Source organism: Eleginops maclovinus, chromosome 20 (genome assembly GCF_036324505.1).
Source record: "Eleginops maclovinus isolate JMC-PN-2008 ecotype Puerto Natales chromosome 20, JC_Emac_rtc_rv5, whole genome shotgun sequence".
Taxonomy (NCBI): Eukaryota; Metazoa; Chordata; class Actinopteri; order Perciformes; family Eleginopidae; genus Eleginops; species Eleginops maclovinus.
Window position 1 is genome coordinate 8529503 of NC_086368.1, and position 16981 is coordinate 8546483.

The window sequence follows — 16981 nt, forward strand, 5'->3', positions numbered from 1 at the left end:
CAAATGGTTAGCATTGAAAAGAGAGGGGGATCCATTTCAACAGACACACTCTCCCTGACATGTAGGTACTTGCACAGAATACATTTTTGATAGTTGTAAGCCATATTGTGTTTACATGTTGTTAAAAAGAAGCATAAAGTCTTGTATAAGCTCTTTGTGCTTTAATGTTAGCATAACTTTATCAATCCTGAATACTGTAGCTAATCAAAGGACCCAAACATTTCCGCAGGAATGGAAATAATAAAAAAATATTGCACCTAAGAACAATAATGTTAATTTAAAAACTATTACTTTTTAAGTTATTTTACGTAACAAATTTTCTTTAAACATTTTTGTTTGACAAGTCCAAACCACGAATAAATTCAATTTTTATACAAGGACATTCGCAGCATGTGTATACAATTTATTATCTATTTCAAAAAATTGCGGAGTTGGTGTAGTCAAAGCAAGATGACCCCTATCATATTATACCCCTGGCACGTGGTGTTGTAGCCGTTGTGATCCCAATATGAGATGGTCTCTATGATAATCTTTTGGTTGTATTCTGAAACAGAGTAATAGTAATACCTGATTTAAAATAAACTTAAAATTAAAGGTAAATATAATGTGTTACTTCTACCCCTTCATTTCTGTATAGACAAATTATAAAATTAAACTACAGAACAAATGTTAAAAACACAAACTCCTTAGATTAACTTCTCAACAACTAAAGGCAGTAAAGTATGTACAATGAGACTGACTTTGATTACTGTAAATACAAAGAACGTAACACAATATTAGTTTTTTCTCCAGCACTTTATGTAACATCTGCCAAAATGTTTTATTTGCATTTAAAAAAGCTTTTCACCTTTGTTTTTTGGAAATAATTTCCTGATGTGGCCGAGTAACCTTTTGAATCAATTAAAAAGATCACGTGGGACAAAAACCTACTGCATCATCTGTTACTGATAGCACACCAAAATACTCACACAAACCAAGAAACACACACACACACAGAGTCAACTCATGTATTATTGAGAGTAAGGGAGATCCCAAGACGCAGCGAAGAAACATGGTTACGCCTTGTTGAGAATAGGGATGTGTGTCACCAAACAGGATGGTTATTCAGCTGTGAGTAACACAATATGAGGTTATCATGTCTATTATATAATCAGGAATATAGATTCCATTTTGAGGTAGCTTTAAACATCTAATGCAACGAGTCAATTTTACTTTATGGAAACGGCTTGTCATACATTATACTTACATTTTTATTTTTTAAATAGGGAAATTCATTCACATTCCACCAATTCAATGTCAATATCCCCTTAAATTAGCACTTAATCTAAATTTAAGTGACCGTTTGATAAACCCTGGACAACAATTGTCCAATCATAGGAACAGTAACTAAGCACGGCAGGCCTGTCAACTTCTGCATTTGTCCCCGTGTCGGGGGGCCCCTAATACTGTAAGAGCGACACGCGGTATCTCAAGAATCTAGAGTGTGGTGTTTTTATGTAACCAAAATTACAAGAGGGGAAGTGAAAGGAATTAAGGGATTAAACGTTGCTATTAGCTCTAACGTAGCTGCACCTTTGGTGTTGTATTTTAAATAGAATTTGGTTATTTTTAATATAATATTAATAAAGGAAATGGAAAACTCTAACATGTTTTTCATTTTGGTTAAAATCTTCAGTGTTTTTGCCCTTTTGTTATAATAAAACAAAGAATTCTATAATGATGACTTCTATGTGTTTTACTTTAGTTTGTAACCTTTCATCCTTTTTGCTGAAGTAAAAACATATTTTTGTTAACAAAAAAGTGGTATGAACAAGAAATGGGGAAAAAGCCTTCATTACCATTTATTTTGCAATATACACTGAAAAATATAATAACAGTTATTGTTATTTTTATTTTAAAAAATGGCGTCATGAAAACTGTTTTACTTAATTCTCTGATAAGCTAGAGATTGCTCTGATTGCTTGTTAAAATCGACACAAACCCTTCTAAACAAACCTCGTGTTACAATGGGATTTCTGAGATTAGAGACTTCTCTTTTCACTAAGTGGCCCCTCAGTCGGTGACTCACGGCGAATGATGTCTCTTTCCTCGAACAGGAGGATGCCGCAGAGCTGCTGACAGTAAAATCGATCCCTGTCAACACGCTGCCGTTCCTGATACCACCAGGGACATTGACATCTGTGGCTGGTGTGAAGACCTGCAGACGAGGACACGATTCTCTGATGTGCTGCAGGAGAGGAGAGGTGAGGAGAGAGTGAGAGACATTTCAGGTCTTCTTGCACTTACCTGTCACTTTGCAGTGTCAGGTGCTTCCTGATGGGACCACATGGACACAAATGTTTAAATGTTAATATTCAAGACCAACACTGGGGTGAGAGAAATGACAAGGAACATAAAATTATAATACTCCTTTGGTTTATTTAAGCTGCTGTTGACATTGAAGTGTTTGGTTTAGAATTGTTAAGGACATTTATAATGGATTTAAATGTTACTAAAGCAGTGAAAACTACCACATATCAAATAACTTGAGACCGACTCATTTCTATACAAATTTAAATATGAAAGGAAATGGCTGTATCTAGACGTTTCCTTGCAATGTTCATTTTGGGTCTTTTTTAATACATGAAAAACGTATCAGAAAAAATACCACAAACAAAAATAGATTTTATGTACTGTTTCAAATTGGGATTTGACTGAAAGCATAACTGGAATATCCATTTTTATGTTTAATTTTTTAACTACAAAGTTTAACAAATGTATTACAGGAAGAATTATTGTTATACCTGTTTACATTTGATATAAATGTGTATATATATAATGTTATAATATAAATGTTGGAGGATGAGCCAAATGTTCGCATAACAGAAAATAAATAAACAATGTTAATTATTTTTGTTTTGTCGAACATAGTTGAGACAAAAGATTATCAATCAATCAAATATATTTATTACATAGCCCAATTTCATAAACTACACAATTGTCTCAGGAGGCCTTACAGCTTCTACAGAATATGAAACACTCTGTCCTTAGAACCTCACAAAAAATAATACATTTACAACATAGACAGTCCAAGTGTAGGACAATTTGTCTAAAATGTAAAAAAATCCAGGTAGATGTCAACAATCTTCTTGTCAGATTGTTTCAGAGGTTAATAAAAAGAGAAAATCAAATATATACGAAAGAAAGTAATTACTAGGGCATGTTTTAACAAATGGCATCTCAATACAATAGTTGATAAAACATGATGAATTGAAATTTTTTACACTTTCTTTACTGCGTGATGTAAGCGTTTTTTACTGATTTGTCTCACAGAGTGACGGCGTTCAAGCCAAGCTGTGTGTGTGTGAGGGTGTGTGAGGGTGTGTGTGGTAGATGTGCTGACAGCCAACACTGGATGCTGGAGTGCTTGTGCTTCTCAAACTCAGAGCCTTACCATAAGCCATGGCTGGCTGCGTCAGAGTGTCACACAGGGGTCACATAGAGTTTGGTCCCATGAACTCTGTGATGTTAGTTGAAGCATGGAAGCATCAATGATCCCGCCCCTTGAGGCATTGCTGCCCGCTAAATCTGTGTCAAACTACACAAAACCGATATATCTTCTGGCAGTGAAAAATAATGAGAGACATCCGTTGTTCTCCACTCTTGGTAGAGGCTGATCAATGGGCATCCCGCTGTATTTTAAGCTGTGTAAATGACAATCGACTGGATCCGGTAAGTGTGAAACTGCAGGGTGTGAGATTGGGATGGGACAGGCACAGAGATCTATGCATTGAAAGATCTTGAATCTCCAATCAGTCCGCTGTGTGTACATTGTTACAGAGAAGTACAGATCATATTTTGATGAACAATATCTTCTGCTACTCACTCTGAATTAATGAAACATGTGTAAGTTATATTATAATGTGTAATAGTTGTTCTAACAGGATTTTTCCAAAGCAGACACTGGAATTGCCACAGTGGAAAAGCACAGGTGTTACCAATAACGATGGGTCTGTTGTTTTCAAATGATCCTGTGAGATAGAGCAGCGTGCACCAAGATCCCAAAAAATCAAAGCAGCTAAATGGAATTCAGCCATTGTTCATTTTATTATTTACACCTGTGCTTTTCCTTCTGTGAAATGTCAAAGGATCTCTTGTGAAAAGAGCATATGCCTGCAGATCCTTGAAGGTTTTTATTTCCCAAATAAATTCCTGTAACGGAGTTGGTATATAAGTGTGTCTAACCAGAACCTAACAGAACTTAGACTAGTGGTTTCCAACCTGGGGGTCAAAAAAAGAATGAGATTTTAAAAAACAAAAATATTTATTTAACTGGAAAATGTTCATTAGAATATATTGTAAGATATATATATATATATATATATATATATACATATACTTTTGCCATGTACAAAAGACATTGCACATGAATTTAAAATGCAATTAAACAAGATTGTAATAAATATAAACTATGGAAAGATGTATATTCCAGAGATAGAGTATACAATATAAAAGATATACTAAATAAAAATAGACTCCTACTACTACTATTACTATTACTGTTATTACTACTACTATTACTACTACTACTACTATTACTATTACTGTTATTACTACTACTATTACTACTACTACTACTATTACTATTACTGTTATTACTACTACTACTACTACTACTACTATTACTATTACTACTACTGTTATTACTATTACTACTACTATTACTACTACTATTACTACTATTACTACTACTATTACTACTACTACTACTACTACTACTATTACTACTATTACTACTACTAAACTGTTATTACTACTACTACTACTACTACTACTACTACTACTACTACTACTACTACTACTACCAAACAAACTATAAATGTAGGATAGGATAGAGTATGAAAATTGAAAGAAATCCAAGATAGGTTTTTATTGTTAATTGGTCATTTTACTATTCTGCGCATTTGAAAGACCAAACTAGAGCTAAACCAAGTTACAACATGGGATATAACTTTTGCTGTTGAGAAATGAGAGACAGGAATTCTATGAAACACTGTCTCTGCCTCCTAGTGGCCAAACATATATTAATGCAACTTTAACCCAAATGAAGCTTACTTTATGTCAAGATTTTTAAAATAAAACAAAAACTTGTTCTTTGCTTGTTTCATATTCCAGATGCTCTTGAAGTATAAACAGGAGGGCTGTAAGGAGCTTAAAATAGTACAAAAGCCATTTATAAGCATGGACATCATGTAATGCATATCAAAAGCAAATAATTATATAAACCATATGAATGGCTGAACAAGCATGAAGCATGCCAAAGAATTGGCAACAGATGGAATTTTCCCTCAGTGCCGGTAACATCCCGTGAAATGCACATCAACCCTCCAATTAGTTAGCTGTAGTCTTATACCAAACCACACAAACACACACACACACACGCATTCTCGATCTGTTTATGGTTTGCACGACTGACACTGAGGGCAAATCGCTGACCTACATAGAGGGCAATGTTTGAGTTGTTCTTAGTGGGAACGCCGCGTCCAGATGCCTTTCTCTGTGCTCTAGAGTGAAAATAGGTCAGAGGTCAGGCCAAAACCAATGAAAGAGGAGGATTCACACAATAATCAACGGGCTCCGTGGAGGAGAACAAAAAGGGGCTGCTTGTTTATGCCATGTTTGCTGTTGGCTCGGCTTGTCTGTGGCAACACATTGGACACCACAGGCGTGAACCTTTGCAGGCACACACGAGAGGCAGAGCACTGACTCATTCTCCACAGATATAGGCCCTACATATGTTCATTAGTATATGATTTGAGGGGCTGACATTGAGTGGTTTCTAAAGGTCGAATGATGGACTAAGTGTTACTCATCATTATGCGCACTACTGCTGGTGAGATAAAGCATTATTACACGGCATCAGGGTCAGGGCCTCCTTAGTCAAGTACATGTCCATTCAGAGAACAAGTACACTTATAAGGCTGTATGAAAACACTCCCTGTTGCTCAACAATTATCCTCCATCCTTTTTTAACTGTATGTTTTTTATAGAGCTTGCAAAATTACCAATCTTGGAAGAAAATAAGAGTATGTTAAACAGGGGGTAATGAAGGAGCTATCATGCTAACATGCTAATGTTGAAAGATATGAGACTATTGACTGTGTTGATGATGGACATTTTAAGTCGACAGAGCGATTTGCAAAGAAACTTGAGGTGCAGCTCACAGCCTTAGAATAAAACTATTGTAGATGGTAAGACACAAAAATATTTTAGATTTTAATAATTTTCCTTTTGTGTGAGTCTCATTGGCTGGTTTATTAGTTTACAGTAGTTTTATAAGTGACCGTTTCATTTGAATATAGTCATCACTCGTTTCTTTCCCTATGAAAACTAATGGAAAATGTACATTGATTTAGTGTGCTCACTCAAAACCAGGTGCAATGTGCAATGGTGGACAGAAGCTAAGTGTTCTGTAATTATGCCTTACATTATTTTGAGGAACGTATACTTTAGTTGACGATTTACATTTCTTGCTACTTTACACTTCTATTACACACAAATATATTTATAACAATTCAAAAGCTACCCAGCAGTATAAACAGTGCAAACAAGGGTCATTTTCTTACTAGATGCAACATTGAGGTGATGCTTTATTAGGATTAATCCAATAATATAATAAAGGCTTATTGTTATGAAATTGTCCGTTTATTATCATTTGTATTTATGATTCCTGTGAGTGTTTGTACATTGTGATATGACTAATTTTACTTCCATGAAAGATCTGAGTGCTTAGTCTACCGCTGCAAATCAGGCCCCTTCCAGGCAACAAGCACTGTATTGTCCTGTCTATATCCAAAGATGACTTGAGAGCGTCTCCTCAGAGACGAGGAGAGACAGTTTTCTGTCTGCAAGAACTCTGTTTCTAAACACCCAACTGTTCAGTGGAGAAGATATGAAATGAAATGTCACAACAAAAGAAAGTCAAATCTTAGACCCACTTCTTAGGCCCTTTGAGCAGAACAAAATGCTCCAGCAGATACTCTTACATGACTACAAGTATGATACTAGCTGTGTCCCAATTCTGCGGCTGGAGCCTCCGAGGACCAAGCCTTCGCTGAAAAGTAAAGGAGTCAGACAGGGGGGGGGAGTGTGTGGGAGAGAAACTCCCTCTGGAGGGAATTTTGGGATTTTAGCCTTTGCAGACCATTTTCATGCACAAAAACCTTTATAACACACTACAGGAGAGGGAATCCCCTGAAAAGCATAATGTGACCTCTTTAACGATATGGGATGCTTAACTAAAAGCCATAAACATATTGTATTATGTCTGTTATGCTGTCTGTGTTTCCCGCCTCTGATGAGCTTTATTACATTCAGCTGGTGACTATTATGCGGAGAAGCAGCTCGTTAAGAACATTGCTCTCACCTGGTCTGGCTACCTTTTGCATTTCTCCACCTGATATCAACCCTTCCGGTTTAGTATGCTACATCTGGCTTTTTTATTTATTTATTGTATTCATTTCCATTTAGCTGAAGGTAAAATTAGAATTTACAGAATTATTTTGTGTTATTCCTCTTGTCCCTTCTTATGCTGTTTTTAGGGATAGTATTTTAAGAGCAAGATAAAAAATGTTTTCCTAGTTGACAGAAAAAGAAAGATCGAAATAACTGCATTGCATTTTTGTCAAATTAGGCTACCGCTATTAAGAAAATTGGTTTGGTAACTCTGGCTTCTCTGTAGTGGATGTCTCTGTCTGACAGTGATTAAATTGTTGTTTAGAGAAGAAGTCCTTGCTCTTTTCAACATGTGTTTTTCGTTTTTTAGCATAGATTTTCTACCTTATAACAGCCCTGAAATTCACTGGTAATTGGTTCTCATTTTATCTGAACTGAAGTGTGCTACGTGGATTGTAGTTTCCAAAAAGTCCAGCAGAAACACAATGAGGATGTCTGTGTGATGCTGATATTGAGTGTCGCTTGTCAGTGTTGGAAGCTTCCTCATGCTAACCATTGCTCCCATGTGTTCCAGTCACGTGAGCGTTCTGGCAATAGACACCGGTTCATTTTCCACTTTTCCCTCTTTAATGCTCCTGGCTTGACATGCTGGCAGCCAACACAACAGATTGTTGCCATCCACAGAACTTCACAAACTGACGCTGCACCCCATTTTCCCCCTCAGGGACCTGACTTGATTGCAATTTTGTATCAGGGATGGAAAGTCTTGTGGGTTTTGTGTTGGTGGCAACTGTAGGAAACACTGCAGAGAGACTTGGCACACAAATATCAAATTTAGAAACACACACAAAAAAAAAATTGGTTGGGAAGCCAAGATGCAACACAAGCCACCAGAGTTGTTTACTTTGATAGTGTTTTCCTCTCTGCTGAAAAACACATGGCAATAGATTAGCAGTGTATTTATAAAACAGTCTCATGATAATTCATCACGCACGCTTTGTATCACAGTTTATGTTGTCTTCTATTTACCAAAAGCATGGCGATGTAAGCCAGTCCAAGAATCGAATCACTATTAACTCTTCACATGAGCTGTGCTTCATCTTACGCCCCAACAACTGTGAGTGGACCCTGTGAGGAGCACAACTGCCATCTAGTGGTAGCTGCATATCAGGAGTGTATTGATAAAGTGGTTTTAGATGCTTTACAACAGGGGTGGCCAACCAGTCAGAGATGAAGAGACAATTATTTGACTGTGTTACTACAAAGAGCCACATCATACACACATCGTGGATGTATGTCCCCCCACTTCTCTCGTGCCGTTTCTCTTTTGCTTTCACCCTTTCTGTGTGTTCCAGGTGCATAGCTAGTTTTGAAGTTTGAGTGGGGTGGACTTCACATCCTCTAGGTGGGTCCGGGGGCATACTTCCCCGGGCAGATTTTTAAAAATACCTTAAAGTGAATTGCATGCTTCTGGTGCACTTTGAGAGCAAAGAGGCTACACAATAGAACTGTGTGGTCTTGGTAAGGGGAGGGGGCAGAACTCTCACCACTAATGTGAGACATAAAAAAATATATATACATTTTTCTTTTCTATTTCAAAATGTTCATTTGGGTGGGATTTATTTTTTTTAGGTGGGCTGAAGTTCACCTCAAATAGGTATGTGCTCTCTCACTCTATTCCTTAGCGCCACTCTCTCTCACACATAGAAAATGAAAATCTAAAAATGTACAATAATTGACACACAGACACACACACTCAAAGACACACACTCCAATAGAGACACACTCTGTCACACAAACAGACACACATACTTCTGCTCAGCCAGATTTCTTGTAAATGTCACACACCATGATATTGACAGAAAGTATTAAGACCAGAGGCCAGTTATTTTCCGCCATTAAGATTGTGTGCACTGTTTCACACACACTCTCACTTAATCATGTGAAAACTACTTTTATATTACTGCATGTTGCTTATTTGAACTAAGCTGGCATTCATTGCCTTGAGCAATCCTTTACAAATCTGGCTTACAATATTTAAATGTTTGTATTTAAAACAAACCCATGACTAAGGTTGGTTCAAATACTCATGACAGTTATTTAAAAATAAATTAAGTGTATTTTAGTTAATTATCCTCGTATGATAACTATCACGTTTACCCTGTGACTGGCAGAAGCTCTGCTGACAGAGATCCACTTTCTCTCTTATTTATTTCGTAATCGCGATTCAGCAACCCGGGAGTCCTTCTGTATCGGTGGCCAGCTTTCCGTGATCAGGCCCTCTCACACACAACTACAACTGCAAAGTGTTACCGTTTTGATTTGACAACTTTGTATTGAGTTATTACGGTTTTATCTGAGTTTTATTTTCGCCGTTCAGAAGCATCTCTCCCTTCCCTGTCACATCGCGAGTTCAGTAGAACCCGCCTCCTGTACTGCAGGATCTGCATTCTGATTGGCTAAAGCACTTCTGTGTCGAAAACTCTGTGTAACAATAGGCCTGGAGCTTGTGTGTTGTTAACCCTTTTTGAACTTGGATACATATGCGCAAAAAAAAAACCCACACAATTAAAATTCCATATGAACTGAGGAGCCGCATGAGACTGGGCAAAGAGCTGCATGCGGCTCGAGAGCCGCGGGTTGGCCACCCTTGCTTTACAACGATACATCTCCATAGGTCCAATACCCAGACAATGAAATTGAAATGCCCCTGAAAATGGAGTTTGGCCATTTTTGTTTCAAAATGTACACGTTTGCTTTTCCTGCTGTGACGAGAGAAAAGGTATTCTGTGAATTGACCTTTGCTTATTGTTCAAATGAATAAATAACTCTGTGTGTGGAGTATCTGTATCTTAAGGCGGATGTTTCCCTGGCTTTGTTGTTTAAACATTATGGCACTGGACGGCTTTTAAATGCAAGCTCTCGTTAAAATGAACAAACTGTGCGCATATCAAAACATGTCAGCTGTCCATCTGCAGTTCATCTTGCGTGACACAGTGATCTGATGATAACCTTGGCCTGTTTTGCTCAAGATGAATACACAAAAGTTAACATTAAAAAAGCAGTTGATATAGCCAATATTATTTGTCGTATAACATGTTTGATTGTTGCAGTGATCTAATTCATGGTCCTAATAAATGTTTTTCAACAATTACAATGTAAATCAACATATAAAACCCAGAAACCTCCAGTACAAGACCAATAAGCTTAACATTTTGCAATGTTGTCCCATTTATATTGGAAGTAAATTGTTCAAATTGTCCACTTAAAGACAGAAAATGCTTAAACAAGGAAAGATTATATACTGATAAACAAATAATGTGCTAAAAGAAACAGTTCAATTTGGACACACTAAAGATCCGCCAACTAACTCTGAATGTTAGCTATTTTTAATTGTTTCTATTCTTTAGTCAAACAGTGGGTTGACTAGCTGTATAATTCCTGTACATACTGGATTATTGCTCTTTAACTAAGCAAGAAGCATGGATGAACAGAATACAAAATATAACTTAAATCAATGAGTTACACCTAGCCTAATAGTTTATGAAAATAAAAGGTCTGATCTGGAAAGTGTAATGCAATCCTTTGAGTGTTGACTTGTTTCTTTTAACCCTTGGTTTAAATGTTCCTTGTATGCAAAACCAAGCTGCTAGCAGAAATCCTAAATGAAAACAGAAAATGTACTAACATAAAGAAGACATCCAGCTAAATATTGTTTGATATAAAAAAAACATTTGATTAAATACTTAATTCCACACCTGTATTTATAAAAAAGGAAAAGGAAATATGCCTTAGAAATGATAGCATTTCCCCCAGCTCAAGGTTAAAATGAGTGTATTCACGCACAGTAATATACAAACCTCTGATGGCATTCATCTGTCTGTTGAACTCATAAAGATGAGGAACTGCAAGCCAAGCACAAACAGAACCAAAACCAATCAGTGTGTGGAAATAATGAGAAAATGATTTCAAACGGATCACTCCTCACTGGATCTGACATTTGCTTTGAAGTTCATCAAAGTTATGACAGGGACCGGGTCATTAAAGCGTCCTCATCCTCTCAAACCTTTTAGGATGGAACATTTATATATCAGACCACACTGCCTTTCATATTTCATATTTTATTTTAACAACTATCTGCATCATTGAAGCTGTTTCACCCACAACCATTAAGATTCTATTATAATAAGACATGTAAAAGTCCTGTTTGTGTATATTCCACAGTACGTTGTAGTTTCCACGTTATCCACTAGAGACCGCTATAACCTGTATTGTTGTCAACAGAACTATTCTGCACTACTCTCTTGCTGTAGGTGCACAGAAATGCTAAGCAGTGAGCTAAACACAGATCCAATGTAAAGTTCAAATAAGTTTAGTTTTTTTCTCTCTTTAAAAGTAAAGCAGTAAAAAAGAGTTTGACCAAGGTTGTTGAAAAAACAAATGAGTAAAGTGACAAGACAACTGGGTTTACTTAACTAGTACTGTGCTGTTAGATCGAACTTAAAAAGAGACTTTTGTTTTGAAAAGAAAATAAACTTTTATTTTGAAACCGGAAGTAGTTCTCATGCCAGGAAAAGCGGAGTCATTGTAGCGCAGGTGGTGTGTGAGTGTTTGCAAGGCACATGTTGACTGCTGAAGGACGGGAGCTTAACTAACTGGCCATTTCCAGGGATGCTACTGGTAGGATCATGTTTTGATGTTTATCTGTAGATCTTTGGATGTTAATTTCGATTGTTAAAGCGAGTTTAAGTGCTTTAGTTAGTGTCATTTATATCTGACTGTGGTGTGCTAATGTTAGCTTGTAATGACGCACTAGTGCAAATATGGGAGAAATGTTTGTTTGGTGAAACAGTGAATGTAATGAGAGGCAGTTTATGAAAATGCTGTATTTTGTGTTTTGTTTTCTTGTAAAGGTTTTCAAGCTATCTATAAAAGACGTATTCGGACTGATGACTTTAGTGAAATAAATGAAAGAAGAACGAAGAAACCGTCTGAGTTGTGTCCATTTTACCCTGTTGATGGCCAAGGCCTTTTTCAAGTTTGGGCAGAAGTTAAGAATCCCCCGATAACTTGACAAGTACTATATTACTAACATTCACTGTCAACAAGCCTAATGTCCCTCATGCAAGGAGAAAACAAACAAGCTAAGAAGCCCCCACTGGAAATACAACACATCCTATAATTAATAGGAAATATTTATCCTACAGTATGTAAGAGTAAACAGGAATTAGTCAAAATACATAACAGTCGAACACTTTGTATTAAATATGAATTGACAATAACGGGAAAAGGGTTTTATCTATAGGTTTATTTGAGTTCTATATGTTGAATGTAATGAATGGCTTAAAAACAACAGAAACAGCTTACAGAAACTGACAGTAATAACATTTTAAAGAGTGTTTTAAAAGGTTTGTGTCAGTATTTGCTTGGTCACAGATCTGACAATATGGCAGATGAAATCATGTACCAACCAAATATATTCTTTGTCATTGCTTTACACATTTGGAACCGGAGGCCATCTATACCATAGAATGACACCACCAGCACCCAGTCTATCTTGGAGTAACCTTAGATCGTACCCTTAGTTACAAAGAACACATCCAAAAGACAGAGGCAAGGTCTCCCATAACTAAAAAACTCAAAGTGGAAGGCCCACCCAAGTACACTGGGTACATCGGCAGCAGCCCTGTGCTACTCCACTGCTGAATATTTCTGCCTAGTATGGAGCAGATTGAGCCATGCAAGTAAACTAGAACCTATCCTCAACGTGACATGCACGAGTGTGACTGGGTGTATTAAAACAAACCCCCTTACACTAGGGATTTGGCTTGGAAGGCTCGCAGGTTCAAGTCCCGGGTGTCAGGGTTGGGGAAACAGGACCCAAGTGCAGTAAATCCAGGGGAAGCAGGTAAGGGTCAAAAAGCGAGCTTTATTCAAAAGCTGTTGACGACAACACGAATCAAGGGGAACACAGGACATGAAAAACACTTAGCTTCAGACATGAAGGGCGACAGGAACAGGCAGGTAACATGGACAAGATCAGGGAAGAAATGACGATGACCGAACAACAGACAAAAGGGAAACAGGGACTAAAAACACATGGGTAATCACAAGACAAGAGACAGCTGGAAGGGGGAGGAGAAACACAGGGGCAACAGGTGAACACAATGACACAATCAGGCACAGGAGGGAAATGCAGACAGGAAGTGAAGCTTAACAAGTGACACAAGAGGGGAAAACATTTCAAAATAAAAGACAACACAAGGACATGACAGACACGAAACAAGGATCATGACAGAACCCCCCTCTCAAAGGGCGGATTCCAGACGTCCCAACAAAGTCCAAAAAAATCCAACAGGGTGGGTGGAGGGGGTCTGGAGGAGGGACGCATGACCAAGGCCAAAAGGGTGGGTGGAGGTGGTCCGGAGGTGGGACTCGGGCGGATGACCCAGGGGCAAGACAGAGGACGAGAAGGGTGTATCAGGCGGACGACCCGGGGGCAAGGCAGAGGACGAGAAGGGTGTCTCGGGCCGACGGAACCACCGGCAAGGCAGAGCATGAGACAAAATAGCTGGAATAGCTCCGGAGGGCAGCGAGAAACTTCCGGAGGACAGCCTGGAAGGCGGCGAGACAGCTGTGGAGGACGGTCTAGAAGGCGACGAGACAGCTACGGAGGGCGGCGAGACAGCGCCGGAGGATGGCGAAACAGCTCCGGTTGACAGCTTGGAAGGCGGCAAGACGCCTCTGGAGGACGACGGGCTGGAGGACGGGCTGGAGGACGGCGAGACGCCTCTGGACGACGGGCTGTAGGACAGGCTGGAGGACGGCGAGACGCCTCTGGACGACGGGCTGTAGGACAGCAAGACGCCTCTGGAGGAAAGTAAGGAGCACCTGGAGCAGGAGGCGGCAGGGCCACCGAGGAGACAGGAGCACCAGTCGGCGGGACCCCCTACGGGATATGAACTGTTGTCAGCAGGACCCCAGTTGGTACTGGCATCAGCGGGACCCCCGAAGAGGCAGGAGATGGCTTTGGAGGGAAACCGGGTGGTACTGGTGTCAGCGGGACCCCGGAAGAGGCAGGTGCAGGGGCCGGTAGCACCACCGACGGGACATGAACTAGAGTCGGCGGGACATGAGCTTCAGTCGGCGGAGCCCCCGACTGGACAGGGACATGGATTGGCGGGACCCCCATCGGAACAGGTGACGGCGGGACCCCCCAACAGAACAGGAGCAGTTGTTGGTGAGACCCCCATCGGCACAGGAGACGGCAGGACCTCCAACGGAGCAGGTGCAGGTGTTGGCAGGACCCCCATCAGAACAGGTGACGGCGGGACCGCCAACAGCGCAGGATCAGGTGTTGGCGGGACCCCCATCGGAACAGGTAACGGTGGGACCCCCAACGGAGCAGGTGTTGGCGGGACCCCCATCAGAACAGGTGACGGCGGGACCCCCAACAGAACAGGAACAGGCGAGACTGGAGGCAACTGGAAAGGCGAGACTGTAGTCGACTGGACATGCAAGGCTGGAGTCGACTGGACATGCAAGGCTGGAGTCGAGGCTGGGGTCGAGGCCCGAGTCAAGGCCGGAGTCCACAGGACAGGCCAGGCCGGAGTCGAGGCTGGAGTTGACTGGACAGGCCAGGCCGGAGTCCACAGGACAGGCCAGGCCAGAGTCCACTGGACAGGCCAGTCCGGAGTCCACTGGACAGGCCAGGCCGGAGTCGAGGCTGGAGTCGACAGGACAGGGGAAGCCGGAGTCGACAGGACAGGGGAAGCCGGAGTCGACAGGACAGGCCGGGCCGGAGTTGACAGGACAGGGGAGGCCGGAGTCGACAGGACAGGGGAGGCTAGAGTAGGGTAGGCCGGAGTCAACAGGACAGGGGAGGCTGGAGTAGGGGAGGCCAGAGTCGACAGGACAGGGGAGGCTGGAGTAGGGGAGGCCAGAGTCAACAGGACAGGGGAGGCTGGAGTCGGCCGGGCCGCCGACAGGACAGCACGGGCTGGAGTCGGCCGGGCCGCCAACAGGACAGCAGGGGCTGGAGTCGGCCGGTTTGCCAACAGAACAGGAGTAGCTGGAGTCGGCCGGACTGCAGCTGGGAGCATGGCGGCCAGGGAGTGGCCTGGAAACATGGCTGCTAGGGCCGGAACTGCAGCCGGGTAGGCGGCTTCTAGGGCCAAAACTTGAGCCGGAAGCGTGGCTGCAGAACGCTTGGCTGCAGGATGCTTGGCTGTAGGAGGCTTGGCTGTAGGAGGCTTGGCTGCAGGAGGTTTGGCAGCAGGAGGATCGGAAGCAGGAGCACGGGCTGGTAGCCGGACCCTGCGCCCCTTAGCCGAATGCTGCAGGCCCCGTGGACCTCCAAAGGCCAGGCGGGATCCCAAGAAGGGATTGGTGGCTGCTGTGAGACGATGTTTAAGGAAAGGGTGCAGGCGTTCTGGGGAATTGACAAATGTCCTTAAATAGTCCGGTAGTGAGCTCTCTAACCAGGGCTTATCTGTCAATTCCCGGTGTGCACGAAGAAGAGCTGCATCCTGAGCCTCTTTAGAATCTGCCCTCCTCCACTCTCCATAAATACATAAAATGTGGACACGCATGACCAAGGCCAAAAGAGTGGGTGGAGGGGGTCCGGAGGCGGGATTCGGGCGGACGACCCAGGGGCAAGACAGAGGACGAGAAGGGTGTCTCGGGCGGACAACCCGGGGGCAAGGCAGAGGACGAGAAGGGTGTATCGGGCGGATCATGACACCGGGAGCGTCGACTGGTACTTTGACAGTTGCCAGTTCGCCTCCTGAGCACTGCTAAGGTGCCCCGGAGCAAGGCACCAGACCACCACTCTGCTTACTGCGCTATATACAGTATGATAGCTGCCCACTAATATAAACATGTGTTAGGTGAGGTGTAGAAGTGAGAAATAAACAGGAATTGGAATATGCTTATATTTAATTCAATTTGTATATGGTTTGTTGTAACATTGGCTAGGAAATATATTTTTAAGTAAGATTTCTAAAAGGCAGAATTTTATCAAGGGCTTACATCAGTCTGCAGGAACCCGATTGTTTTACATGATGTATTTTTCATATGTAGCACTGCAGAGGTCAGATGAAGTGTAGAGCATTTTATTAATGCACAGGACCACTGTATCTGATTGTTGATGTAAAACAAAAGATTGTGTTTCCCATTTCCAGAAGCTTTAGTATTTTAATGCTTAAGAATAAGGATTACCGATGTCAGTTACAATAATGATGGAAAGAGTGGTTGGCAATAATACCATACATGCAGCATATAATGAACATAGAATTAATTAAATGGAGGGATCGGAAGTGGATGGGATGTTTTTGCTAACAAGAAGGTGGCAAGGGAAATGGATTGATAGGAGAGTGTTTGGTTTTTACATGCTGTCTCACACTTAATAGATGATATATATGCATGTACAATGATTAAATGGAGAGAAAGATATATTTCAGAACACAAACTTCATATTTGGATCTCACTATGCATTTTTCACAAGCTTTTTCACACATGTCAGCATATTTGATCTTATTAAATATAT

The 16981-nt window shown here is 41.0% G+C and overlaps 1 protein-coding gene across 1 annotated transcript in view; it reads left to right on the plus strand.

Annotated features, from left to right (window-relative positions):
• lactbl1b (lactamase, beta-like 1b) overlaps positions 1–16981 on the plus strand; it is a 45054-nt gene continuing 28073 nt past the window's right edge. Inside the window, exons 1-2 of the mRNA XM_063909994.1 lie at positions 1–61; positions 2097–2243. The gene's annotated coding sequence lies outside the window, so the exon portion shown is untranslated. The remainder of the gene's footprint in view (positions 62–2096; positions 2244–16981) is intronic.